Source organism: Myotis yumanensis, unplaced genomic scaffold, assembly GCF_028538775.1.
Source record: "Myotis yumanensis isolate MYYU_CA2020_CCGP unplaced genomic scaffold, mMyoYum1.0.hap1 SCAF_10, whole genome shotgun sequence".
In the NCBI taxonomy this organism is placed as follows: domain Eukaryota; kingdom Metazoa; phylum Chordata; class Mammalia; order Chiroptera; family Vespertilionidae; genus Myotis; species Myotis yumanensis.
This window is the reverse complement of record NW_027223761.1, coordinates 6,452,653-6,467,182: the sequence shown is the minus strand read 5'-3', so window position 1 is coordinate 6,467,182 and position 14,530 is coordinate 6,452,653. Positions and strand designations below refer to the sequence as shown.

General features: G+C 40.3%; 1 protein-coding gene and 1 pseudogene across 5 annotated transcripts in view; one reads left to right on the top strand and one right to left on the bottom strand.

Moving 5' to 3' along the window:
• The window catches only part of KDM2A (lysine demethylase 2A), an 89,303-nt gene that overhangs the window by 59,374 nt on the left and 15,399 nt on the right, over positions 1–14,530 (bottom strand). The window lies entirely within an intron of this gene.
• Positions 3,672–4,191, top strand: LOC139017832 (large ribosomal subunit protein uL24-like; annotated as a pseudogene).

The window sequence follows — 14,530 nt, the reverse complement described above, 5'->3', positions numbered from 1 at the left end:
AAAAAATACATGGAAGGATATATAAATTGATAAAATGGTTACTTCTGGGGAAGGAATTGAGATTACAGCTGTTAAGAAACTCTTTAGCCTTATCTGCAAAACTTTAATTTTATACAATAATGCATTCATATTTTATTTGTATAATTAAAACCAGTCAGAATGGAATCTGTAGAACTAGCTGTTATATACTTATTAAGTTTTGAAAATTATAACAGATACCATTTATTGAAAGTTCATTGTTTGCAAAGCAGTCTATATTTATTAGCCCATTAAATCCTCAAACAACCTTAAAAAAGTAGGTATCATTATTATCCCAATTTAGAAATGAGTAAAATGAGACTCTGAGAGGTTAAGATGTGTCCCATTCAAGGTCACATAAATGTTGGAACCTGGGACTCCCAAGACCACACTAAGGCAAACATACAGGGAATTTAATACATTGGTTATAGCCTTGCTAAGGGAATATTCAGTTAATTCAGAAGCAAGAAGAAAATACTTTTTAATGTTTGTCATTATTACTAGTAAAAAGCTCCAGGAAAAAAAAAAATCTGCTTATCTATTTGCCAGAAGTATAAACATTTGGGGCATTTCCTGATTGACTTATTGCCATGCTGAACATGGTGTAATATCCCAAACCTATTGAAAGTCTTAAAGTAGATAGTGATAGGGAGAAAAGTAAATAAAAATTTTAAAAAAGAGATTTAAACTGAATTGTAGTGCCAAGCCATGTGCCACTGGCCCCTACCTCAGCATTTTTGCTTAGTTCTAAGCAAAGTATAATAGATGATTTCAGCTGGATTGCGCTTTAGGATATGGATTGTTTCTGAGAAAGTAAAAAAAAAAAACACAAAAGAAACACCTATGATTTGAGTTTTATCTGCCAAAAAAACCATAATTTTCTTAAAGGGCAGCAATAGTGACAATTACTTGCACCAATTATAAGTGATCTAGTAAAGACTCTAAGTTAATCAACTGACAGGTGTGTACTAGATTAGTTTACCACTAGAAGATAAGCTAGAAGTCTTGCTACAAGAATCTTTGTCACCCGGCCAGTGTGGCGCAGTGGTTGAGCATCGACCTATGAATCAGGAGGTCAGGGCACATGCCCAGGTTGCATGCTGGATCCCCAGTGGGGAGCGTGCAGGAGGCAGCCGATCAATGATTCTCTTTCATCATTGATGTATCTATCTCTCTCTCCCTCTCCCTTCCTCTCTGAAATCAATAAAAAAAAGAAAAGAATCTTTAATGTCTGGGACTACACAGTCTCTGGGGAAGCCCTTGATCCTTGAATTTTCCTTTCCTTCTTTCTTTAATAAGGTTTAGCAAGGTTCACTGACTCCTGAAATCCAGTGAAAGGAATATCTTTTAACCTAACCTTTCCCAGGATGGTACAGAAGATGTGGTTAAGTCTGAATGAAATACAATCAAGGCTTATTTATACTCTCATAAATCAAATCTTCCACAACAACATTGTTTTGAACTTGATCACATACTCTGGACTTACACTGTAGACATTCTCATAAATCTTAATTCTGTTTCAACTTCCATCTTGCATAGCTTTTCTGCTATTTATATCTGAGTTCAGGAAATCTTTACTGTTAGTACTACAAATTAACTTTAGTCCTCCAGCCAGGTTCTGAGGGAGTTTCAAACATATTAACACGATCCCAAATCAGATCAGAAAGCTATGCAACTATAAATACTTTAATAAAACACTTTAAACCTCTAGTTAAGGAATAACTACATAAAACGCATTAAAATGAGAAGGAGAGGACCATGCCAATATAGTTAATAACCAATATTAAATTGAAACATTTTCTGCAGCAAAAAATGAGAATGTTTCTTTTCATCCACAGTTTCGATATTGCTCATTTTGTATTTGGTAGCTTCATTTCATACAACACGTGGTTTCAAGTTTCTTTTCCAAACTCTATTCCCAGTTCTACCTTTCCTTATAAATGATGACCTCATGACTTAACTATATAAAAAATGTTAAAACCTTTAAAAGCTATGCCCTACTCATTTTGGCTCAGTAGATAGAGCGTCAGCACACAGACTGAAGGGTCCCGGATTCGATTCTGGTCAAGGGCATGTACCTGAGTTGCCGGTTTGTTCCCCCTAATTGGGGCATGTACCAGAGGCAACCAATCAATGTGTCTCTCCCACATTGATGTTGCTCTCTCTCTCTTCCCCCTCCTCCCTTCCACTCTCTCTAAAAAAAATAATAAAATAAAAATCAATGGAAAAAATATCCTCGGTGAGAATTAAAAGAAAAAATAGGTGGATGAGTAGTGAAAAATTGTTGGAGAAATCTCAAAGTACCATCCCATAAATTACTTTCTAATTACTAAGGAAAAATATATTATAGGAAAGATCTAACAGTCACACACTAAATAAAGTGATCAAGCCTAGCATCACCAGAAATGAGACAACCTAACACTATCTTCTGGTATGATGCAATAAATATGAATAGTAGTCTTTGTGCCAAAATGTTAAACCTGAATTTAATGACTTAAGTATATCTAAAATGCTCCTTTTTAATTTTTTAATTTCAATTTAGCCACTATCAAAGGGCCTCTGAGAGGACTCCTAACAACCATCACAAAAAATGTAGTAGTAAAATGAATATGGGTTTGGAGCTAGACAGACCTAAGTCTGAATCCTGGATCAGCTACTTACTAAGCTTATATAAACTGTAAGCCTCAGTTTCCTCATCTATAAAACGAGGTTGTATGAAGAACCACCAATTTCAGAGATTGTTGTAAGGATCAAATGATATATCTACTGTATGTAAAGTATAATACTGCCTGGCACCCTAGCTGGCGTGGCTAGTTGGCTGAGTGTTGTCCTGTGCACCAAAAGGTTGCCAGTTCGATTCCCGATCAGGGCACATGCCCAGGTTATGAGTTCAGTCCCCGGTCAGGTGGGAGGCAAAAGATGGATGTTCCTCTCTCACAATGGTTTTTTTTTTTAAATATGTTTTTATTGATTTCAGAGAGAGGAAGGGAGAAGAAGAGAGAGATAAAAATACCAATGATGAGAGAGAATCATCAATCGGCTGCCTCCTACATGTCCCCTATTGGGAATCGAGCCCGTAACTCAGGCATGTGCCCCAACCAGGAATCAAACCGTGACCTCTTGGTTCATAGGACAATGCTCAACCACTGAGTCACACCAGCCAGGCTCTTATTGATGTTTCTTTCTCTCTGTCCCTTCCTCTCTCTAAAATCAATAAAACTACAAATAAAACAAAATCATTAAACACATATTTAAAAAGTAAAATAAAATACTGCCTGGCATATTAGAGCTGGTCATGTTGCTTGCTCTATCATACTACATAATTGTTCTCTATAATGTATTATGGCTACCAAAGGTCCTTTATATACATATACTGGGGCCCAATGCACAAAATTCATGCAAGAGTAGGCCTTTGCAGCTGAGATCCCTCTCAGCCATGGTGACTGCCTCAATCCCGTGGCTGCAGCCCGGCTTCATCCGGAAGGTTGTCCAGTCTAATTAGCATGTTACGCTTTTATTATTATAGACAGTATGTCATCATCTGATCCTACATATAAACCAGAGCTACAGGTCAGTAAACTACAATGACATTAATCTTCCTACAAGGAATTAATCTTTTAAACTAACATTATAAAATCAAAGCATTGCTCTTCCCTCTTTCGGCCATCATAGGAGCGCTAGCGGTCAAAATGAAGTTCAACCCCTTTGTGACTTCTGACCGGAGCAAGAACTGTAAAAGGCATTTCAATGCACCTTCCCACATTCGAAGGAAGATCATGTCGTCTCCTCTTTCCAAAGAGCCGAGACAGAAGTACAATGTTCGGTCCATGCCCATCCGAAAGGATGATGAGGTTCAGGTTGTTCGAGGACATTACAAAGGGCAGCAAATTGGCAAAGTAGTTCAGGTTTACAGGAAGAAATACGTCATCTACATTGAACAAGTGCAACAGGAGAAAGCTAATAGGACAACTGTTCATGTGGGCATTCATCCCAGCAAGGGGTTATCACTAGAGTAAAGCTGGACAAAGACCGCAAAAAGATTCTTGAACGTAAAGCCAAATCTCGCCAAGTAGGAAAGGAAAAGGAAAATACAAGGAAGAAACAATTGAGAAGATGCAGGAATAAAGTAATATTATATACAACTTTCATTAAAAACTTAAAATGAAAAAAAAAATCAAAGCATTTGTGCTCATTCTTACACTCTTTATACTGGTAGTACTTGCTTTGCATGGTCCCAATATGTACACATTTCAGTTACCACAATTTAGTTAAATAACATCAATCTCCTAACAATATAGTTCAAATTTCATTTACCATTGTATATGAACTGTGAGTAGTTGAATAGAGTACAAACTTTACTGTTAGTTTCTCAGTCCACAAAACATTCTATAAATAAGAGGTGTGCATCATGATCAGTGACCAATCATACCACTTCTTTCAAAGTCTGTTGGTGATGAGTTCACTTACAAACAATAAGACGTAGTATATTGCCTCCTAGTCTCCCAGTGATAAACTACATGATATTTTATTAAAAAAAAAAAAAAAAAAGGATAATCAAAAGAGGGAACTGGTCTACAAAGATAAAAATGAAGCAAAGAAATAAAAAGTGAGCCCTAGCTGGCTTGGCTCAGTGGAGAGCATCAGCCTGCGGACTGAAGGGTCTCAGGTTTGATTCCAGTCAAGGGCATATGCCTGGGTTGCAGGCTTGATGCCCAGTGGGGGGCATGCAGGAGGAAGCTGATCAGTGATTCTCTCTCATCATTGATATTTCTCTCTCTCTCCCTCCCTCTCTGAAATCAATAAAAATATATTTAATAAACAAACAAAAAACCCGCCTGTTTAAAAAAAAAAAAGTGAAAATGCTGAAAATGAAATGTGAATAGAATATGGAGTTATATATATCAGAGGAACTAAGTGCAGACAAGCTTATCAACATAAATGAGAAAGTGATTATGATGAAAAGGATAAAGACATCCCAGTGGAAGCGACACCAGCCCAAAAAAACAAAAAACACAAAAACAACAACACTTAAAGGAACTCAAGTCCTTTGTATTACTTCTGTATTTAATTACAGTTTCAATATGAGTCTTGTTAATATCAAATTAATTCCATAGTTCAACTAGCCAACAAACTACTTTTAGAATTTAATAGCATATAAAAAAACATTATACCCAAAGAAACATCTCCTTTTCAGAAATGGGAGAGATTATTTCACACCTAAGCCAGTGCACAGTTTAAATTCCTGTGCCAATGAACCTATCAAATGCCTGTGAAGTGAACAGATTGATTCAAATGGACATGTGTCAGCTTGCCATTCTATTCCCATTAAAGCTTTAGTAGAAGCCAATGAATTTGATTAATATGGGTAGGCATACATAAGTCATTCAATGATTATTACAGTAGAACAAAATTGTGAAATTTGAGCCAACATTTTTCTGTTTTCAGATGTGTTTTAAAACTACGTCTCTCATCAAATTAAGGAGATGTAGTTAGTTGGTCAGAAAACTCTGAATCTATGAAAAATGAGAGAAAGTTGTTCGAACACAGGAAAGGCTGAGGCCTAGAGATGTGATGCCTTCCCAGGTCTAAAACCACCACTGCCGGAAGCCTGTTCATCCTTGCTGCTTGACACAGTCGCTGCAGGAAAGAAACATCTGCACAGCATATGTTTCAAGGGACCTGCCGTATATAACATACTGTTCTTAATATGTTTGCTCCCCTTAGCGCTACGTGTTTTAACTGTTTGAGTCCCAAGCATGCGATCGCGCTGCTTGGTATTTCTCGACATAAAATAAAACAAGCGCTATCATGCTGTTTGGGTCTTTTCGTACTCATTTAGAGAAAGCGCGGTTGCGCTGTTTGGGATTCTTCGACAGTGTTTTTTCAATACCTCCTGGGACTCAAACGAATCGTATGTTTTCTCGACATAAAATCTCAGCAGCGCGATGGCGCTGCTTGGGACTGAAACGGTTAACCAAGATCACATCTCGGAGAAAGGCTGTTTCCCCAGGTAGGGATTTTTCCCTGAAGTTAGGGAGGGGATAAAACCCCTTAACTAAGTGGCAGGCCGGTAGTTAATCACTTTAACTACAAACAATCATGCTTAAGCTACATAATCTTTACTCCCTGGAATGGAGATAAGAAACGCCCTAACCTTTGCAACAGAAATTGACAGGATTAAAATCAACTGGTATAAATACAGATGTAACAAGACAATAAATACCAGAACTTGGCTGGAGAACCTAGTGACAGAATTTGGCTGGAGATCCTGGCTAGAGATCCTGGCTAGGCTGCTGATCAACTGAACACTATCTCTGTGTCATTCCTTCTTCGCCGACTCTGTCCACACCTTGGGGAACCTCTGGACCTGCTGGGGTTGGACCCCAACACACCACCACCACTACTTGACACTTGATCATGATGCTAGAAATTCCTATTCTACTTTTACACAGTGGGGTTCCTTGGCTTATGGCTGGTAACTCAGAGTCCCTCAAAGTTCCAACTTGACACAGAATGGCACAAGTATCAGCAGGGGCTTTCCCAAATGTGTGATTACAACAGCCACATGGATGCAATAAAGGGAAAAATTCAAGAAATGTATTTAGAATTATAAACACCTTTAACAAGGCTTCTCTACAGAATTTTTAAATTATAGAATCTGAAAGAATTAAAGAATAAATATAAAGAAATAAGGGACAGACACAAATGGATGTCTGTAGATGTTGGTACCCACAACACAATGTTTGGAACAGTTCCTAGTTCTATATAATAAAAGGCTAATATGCAAATTGTCCCCTCTCCTGGGAGTTCGACCAGGGGGTGGGGCCGGCCAGCCAACCGACTGCAGCCCCTCCCCCAGACTGGCCCCACCCCTGATTGACCCTCCACCCCAACCGTCTGCAGCCCTTCCCCCCTGCTGGCCTGGCCCCAATCAGCCTGATTGGGGTGGGCCAGACCCCACCCATGCATGAATTCATGCACCAGGGCCTCTAGTATTTTCATAAAGATACAGAAGATAACATGGAGTAAAAATTACAAACAGAGAGGTATAAACTGAGAAAGAGCTTAAAAAGCTAAGTAGGTAAGTACAGTGGAACCTCGTTTCTCAAACCTCTCCCATCTCAAACAATAAGCTTCTCAACCTGTCAACCCCTTCATGCTGACACCTGTATGATGAGACATTCATTTTGCAGGTGACAAAGGAGAGAATGCGCGAATATGAGTCAGTTTACCACTGTTAAAATCTCAGGATATTGTGCTATGAATATTTTTGTGTGTTTTTGTTGCTGCTTATAATTATTGTAAAATTTTCATTTTTACTATACATTTCCTTTCCCTTTTGTTAAATTTTCATTTACATTTCATGCTCTTTTTGTTTCTAAGGGGTTCATTTAGAGCAGGGGTCCTCAAAATTTTTAAACAGGGGGCCAGTTCACTGTCCCTCAGACCGTTGGAGGGCCGGACTATAGTTTAAAAAAAAACTATGAACAAATTCCTATGCACACTGCACATATCTTATTTTGAAGTAAAAAAACAAAACGGGAACAAATACAATATTTGTATTTGCATGTGGCCCCCGGGCCGTAGTTTGAGGACCCCTGATTTCAAGATTTAACAGTATAATAGACATGTATTGTACATAAAAAGGTTAAAACAAGGACTCATTTGGGGGTCTGGAACAGATTAACTCAATTTACATTATTTCTTTTTCTTTTTTTTTATTCCTCACCCAAGGATATTTTCCTATTGATTTTTTTGAGAGTGGGAGAGAGAGAAACACATCGATTGGTTGCCTTCTGCATGCCCCAGACCAGGGCCTAGGCAGGGGAGGAGCCTGCAACCGAGGCATTATGCCCTTGACCAGAATCGGACCTGGGACTCTTCAGTCCACAGGCCAACAATCTATCCACTGACCAAAAAAATGTAGCCAGGGCTACATTATTTCTAACTAGAGGCCCAGTGCACAGGTAGGGTTCCTAGGTCTGGCCGGCAATCAGGGCTGATCTGTGGGGCAACCAGCAGGGCGATCAGGGCCCCCCACTCACACCCACCTTGGCCAGCCTGGCGCCGCCCGCTCGCTGGCCCCACCCCCCACCACCAGTCACCTTCCTCTGCAGGGCGACTGGCGGGTCGATTTGGGGGGTTCCTGCTGGCACTCGCCTTTGCCGGCCTGGCACTGCCCATTTGCTGGCCCCACCCCCTGCCTCCCTCTGCAGGGTGACTAGTAGGGCGATTGGGGGGATGGGGGGGTGGGGAGGGCCCCCAGCTCGCACCCACCTTGGCTGGCCTGGAGGCAGCTCCTGCGTTGAGTGTCTGCCCCCTGGTGGTCAGTGTGCGTCACAGCGACCGGTCGTTCTGCCATTCAGTCAATTTGCATATTAGGCTTTTATTATATAGGATAGGATTGGAAAAAAATGACTTTTTTTGAACAGCATTTCAGAATGAATCAAATTTGAGAAATGAAGTTCCACTGTATTATATTATTAGCTTTGACTTGGCAAAGCAAAAAAGGCCTATTTTGCCTATATAACTATCATTAATAGTTCAGAAAAAATGTCCACAAATTCAACTGGTAAGAAACACACATAAAGAAAAGTTTTAAAAATAACTTTAAGCTATGAAGTGTAAAGTAGTTAACTCTAATTTTTTTAACACAGAGTAAAACAGACAAACTACTAAACTAATTTTGATAGTTCTCAAACTTGACCATCTATCAGAATCACCTGCCCGGCCTTTGTGGCTCAGTGGTTGACCATGGACCTATGAACTAGGAGGTCATGGTTCAATTCCCGGTCAGGGCACATGCCTGGGTTGCGGGCTCGATCCCCAGTGTGAGCCATGCAGGAAACAGCCGGTCAATGATTCTCATTTACGTTTCTATCTCTTGCTCTCTCTCCTTTCCTCTCTGAAATCAATAAAAATGTATTTAAAAAAATAGTGCCCTAGCTGGTTTGGCCCAGTGGATAGAGCATCTGTCTGCGACTGAAGGGTCCAGGATTCGATTCTGGTCAAGGGCACACACCTGGGTTTGCAGGGTCCCAGCCCTGGTCTGTGCCATGTGGGAGGCAACCAATTGATGTGTCTCTCTCACATCAGTGTTTCTCTCTCCCCTCCATTCTCCCTAATAATCAATGGAAAAAATAGGAAAAAAAAAAAATCACCTAATGGGGTTGTTGAGACACAGATTGCTGGGTCCCACTCCCAGAGTTTCTGATTCAGTAAGTTTGGAGAAAAACCCAAGAATCTTCATTTCTCACAAGTTCTCAGATATGGTCAGGGACACCCTTTGAAAACAATTGTTTTAAACTATTATGCTAAGAAAGAACTTGCAGGTGAATAAAATAAAGCTTAGATAACTAACAGGCTTCCTGATTATCAACCAAAGGTTCTTTCCATTGTTAGGGTTCAGTCATTATGTTATATATTTTTATGTATTTTTAAAAAGTGCAAACATATTTTTGTTAAATTCAATAAATATTTTTGGAGCACCTGAAGAAGACATGGTCCCTTGCTTTAAAGAAGAGACTCACAGTCAGATAACTACAACACAAAGTGGCTGGTTCCACAAAAGAAGTGCATAAAAAGTGCCTTGGGAATATAACTGAAGAGAACTCAAGAGAACAACATCTGGGTCCTTGGAGGATAATTATTAGGAGCTTACCAAGAATACAGAATGGGGTGGAATGTAGAGCTGTTAGATATACACATTCACAGAAAAAAAAAATCTATCAAGCACCTACTGTGGACCAGGCATTATACTAAGCACGAGATAAAATGGTGAGAAAAGGCATTGTAGCAGGCTTTAATGATGCTTACACTCTAAAGAGAAACAATCAAATAATTATCCAAGTAAATATAAAGTAGCAATTTTGATAAGTGCTATGCCTAAGAGGTATTCTATACTATGAGAATTTAATCAAAGACTTCTCTGAGAAAAGGGTCTGAACTATGGTATGAAGATAGTACCTTAGCATTCTACACACCATGTTCAAACCTTTGCACATAAAATAAGTGGCTTTACATACTATTAATGTTAAGTAGATATCTTTGTCTCTTTTATTTTAAAGGTTTTAAAATTAATTTTGAGAGAGAGGGAGAAGGAGAAAGAGAAACACTGACATACCATCAGCTGCCTCCTGCATGCCCCAACAGAGGATTGGGCCCAAAACCAGGACATGTGCCCTGGAGAATTGAACCAGCAACTCCTCAGTGCCTGGGATGGTGCCTGGCACGGCCCAACCAACTGAGCCACAGCAACCAGGGATATTTTTGTCTCTTTCAAGTTCAAAGAAGAAATTTTGGTAGGCTAATAATCAATTCTACAAGACAAAAAAACTTACAGGTAACTTCTGGTAATGCCTACCACTGACTGAATATTTATGCCCACTATCCAAGGAAACCCTTTCCCAGCATCAAGGAACAGGGAACCAAGCTAATTACAAAAGAAGCTGGTGAGCACCGTGTAGTAAGAGCAAGGGTAACTGGATGGTCTCAAGGAACATGAGCAGCTTGTTCCCTCCTCTCTTATGACCAGAACAAGTGGGGCTACCAGTTATGGCAAATTCTTGTTTCTTGGCTCCCCTTCTTTGACTGTGTTCTGACCACCGCCATCCTGATAACTGTCAGCACTTCAACACAGAATGGAGTAATTTTATTACAGTTGCTTTGTCTTTTAAAAATTATTATTTATTTTGAAAGACAGACACTTGTTTAAGGCAGTGACCTAAAGTAAGGCAGTTTTTAAAAAATATGTTTTTATTGATTTTTTTGTCGAGAGAGAGGAAGGGTGAGGGAGAGAAAGAAATAACGTACGCACCCCTACCTGACCAAATGGTGCATGGGACAACACTCAACCAACTGAGCCACACCAGTCAGGGCACATTCTGCTTTGTCTTTACGATAAATTTAAACAACTAGTAATGTTCATCTCAATGATATACATGGGTGCTGTGCTTTGTGTATGCCAGGGAAGTCATAATTTTTCCTCAAGGAGCTTATAATCTGACATAATTAAACTTTTATCTTGTATCCATTTAGATATCAGAGGGGTAGGGAGAAAAAACTATGAGGATTCAGGAAAGAGGTTTCCTTCAGTATGTGAGATTAGTAAAACAATATTGCAAATGGGCTTTAGAGGATGAAAAACAAGGTAGGGACAGGGAGATAGGATATCACAAGCAAGCAAGTAGCTTGGTTTGACTGGAACATATATAGGAGTAGATAAGCCCTAGGCTGAGTGGCTCAGTTGGTTGGACCTTTGTCCCGTATACTGAAAAGGTACGGGTTTGATTCCTGATCAGGGCACATACCTAGGTTGCAGGTTCAATCCCCCATTGGGGTGCGTACAAAGGCAACCAATTGATGTTTTACTCATATCGCTGTTTCTTCCTTTCTTTCTCTCTCTCTTTCCCTTCCTCCCCCTATCTCCCTCTCCCTCTTCTCTCTCTAAAAAATAATAATAATAAACAAAATAAAAGTAAATAAGAAAGACTAGATAATAAACCCTGGCTGTGTGGCTCAGTTGGTTGGAGCATTGTCCCGTACACCAAAAGGCTGCAGGTTCGATTCCCAGTCAGGGCACATATCTAGCTTGACGGTTTGATCCCCAGCTGGGGCATGTGCAGGAGGCAACCAATGGATGTTTCTTGTTTCTCTCACACATGAATATTTCTCTCTCTCTCTCTCCCATCCTCTCTCTGAAAAATCAATAGATGTATCCTCAGGTAAGGATTAAAAAAAAAAAAAAGGAGATAAAACTGTAATAGTCAACTGAAGCCTGAAGCCCAGGCTAAGGAGTTTATGCCTACAATGGCAAAACCTTAAAAGTTAACCAAGCACTTATAAGCAATTTCCAAAAGGTAAGCTTTATTTTCACTACTCCACACATGAAAAGTTACAGTTCATCAAGGTTAAGTAACTTGCCCAAGATTACACAGAATATGAGCTAAAATTCAAAGCCACATCTTATGAACCAAAGTCCAGTGTCCATCCCACACCACCAGTGACTAAGAGTGGGGGAATGTCACAGAGGATGGGAACAACCTAATCAGAACCTTGGAAGCACCAAATAAGAAATAATGGAAAAGATACCCAGAATAAAAATCTAAGAAGGAGGCTACTACAACAGTGCAGACTGAGTCAGAACTAGGAGTGGTAGTGGGAACTAAAAGCGTTGAATATCAAAATCCAGCAGGTCTTAGCAATTGATTAAATATCCTATATAATAAAAGCGTAGTATGCAAAGTGTCCCCTCTACCGAGAGTTTGTTCAGGAGTTTGACCAGGAGGCAGGGCCAGCTGGGGGAAGGGAGAGAGGCCCAGTCGGCCAGTGGTGGTGGTGGTGGCTGCAGGAGGTCTCTGCTGGTGGTGGCAGCAGGTCCGGCCAGCAGCAGCAGCAGGTGGCTGGGAGAAGGGAGTAAGTACCTGGCCGGCAGCCGCTAGGGACCGCACGAATTTCGTGCACTGGGCCTCTAGTGGAAGATAACAGAGAACTAGTAGTTGATAATACCATTAACCCTTTGCGGTCCAATTTTATTTCTGGAATTCAAACAGTCTGGTCCAAATTAATTGATGGGATTGAATGTTGAACCGGTTTGCGGTGTCGACCTCAGCCTCAACGTTGGACCTGCTCCTAGCGCAGTGATGGCAAACCTTTTGAGCTCGGCGTGTCAGCATTTTGAAAAACCCTAACTTAACTCTGGTGCCATGTCACATATAGAAATTTTTTTGATATTTGCAACCATAGTAAAACAAAGACTTATATTTTTGATATTTATTTTATATATTTAAATGCCATTTAACAAAGAAAAATCAACCAAAAAAATGAGTTCGCGTGTCACCTCTGACACGTGTGTCATAGGTTCACCATCACTGTCCTAGCACCTGGTCTGTCAAGTCAGCCTCCACGTTGGACCGAAAAAAAATGTAATGGTCAGCCCTAGCTGGTTTGGCTCATTGGATAGAGCATTGGCCTGTGGACTATAGGGTCCCTGAGTTTGATTCCAGTCAAGGGCACATGCCTGGGATGTGGGCTCAATCCCCAGTGGGGGGTGTGGCAACCAATCAATGATTCTCTCATCATTGATGTTTCTATATCTCTCTCCCTCTCTGAAATCAATAAAAATATATTAAAACATAAAATAAAGTAAATGTAATCGTCACTCCTATCTTAAAATCAAACAAACAAAAATCCAAGAGAACCTTCTCTAGATCCTGTACTTGAACTACGATTTGCACCCCTTCTCTCTTCACAGCCAAACTTCACTCAACTTCCCTTCACTCACTCTCTGTGTAGCCTCACATTTATTTTGAAGAATGTCTTCTGCCTTCAGATGCCACTAAAACTCCTATTTAAAGTCACCAATACCCTCTATATTGCCATATCCATGGCCATCTCGGTTTTTAATATACTCAGTCTCTGAGTAGCATCGACCTCAGCTGACCACTACCACCGCTTTGAAGCACTATCAGTATAAAGTGATGTTTAAGAATACAAACTGGAGCCAGACGAACCTAAGCTCAAAAACCCGGTTACTACCTGGTGGTACTGGACAAATACACTAATGCTTAGAACAGTGCCTGATAAACAGTAAGTACCACAGTCACTTGGCTTCAAAGACACAACTACCTTGATTTTTCTAATACCTTGGGCCCCTCCTTCTCACTCCCTTAGTATGCCACTCCATGTCTACCAACTTCAATTACCATAATATGCCAATGAGACTCCGCCTTATGCCAATAAGTCCTTCCTTAGGTCAAGAACCATAGTTACCTACTCAACAATTCTATAGGCACCTCACATTCAAACTGTCCAAACTTACTCAAAACTGAACTTATGCTATTTCCCTCAATCTCCAAACCTGCTCTTCCTTCAGGGTGCACTATTTCAATAAAAGGGCTGTACTACAGTCACCCACATGAGAAAAATTTGGGAGTCATCCTTACATGTACCCCCTTAACTCCACCCTCCACACATCCAAAGAACCAAAATCCTATGATTCTATTTTCTAAATATTTCTCAAAACCTCTCTATGCCGTAACCGGTTTGGCTCAGTGGATAGAGCGTCGGCCTGCGGACTGAAAGGTCCCAGGTTCGATTCTGGTCAAGGGCATGTACCTTGGTTGCGGGCACATCCCCAGTAGGGGGTGTGCAGGAGGTAGCTGATCGATGTTTCTCTCTCATCGATGTTTCTAGCTCTCTATCTCTCTCCCTTCTTCTCTGCAAAAAATCAATAAAATATATTAAAAAAAAAAAAAACCTCTCTAATTCTACTGTCAGCACTCTCAACTATACCACCATCGTATCTGACCTGAATCTCTACAGTAGCCTCCTAATTGGTCTTATCAAATCCATTCTGATCCTTTCTGTATACTCTAGTCAATTAGTCCAAGCATTTTTTTTTTAATCCTCATCCAAGGATATTTTTTCCATTGATTTTTAGAGAGTGGAAGGGAGAGGGAGAGACAGAAACACCTATGTGAGAGAGGCACATTGATTGGTTGCCTCCAGCATG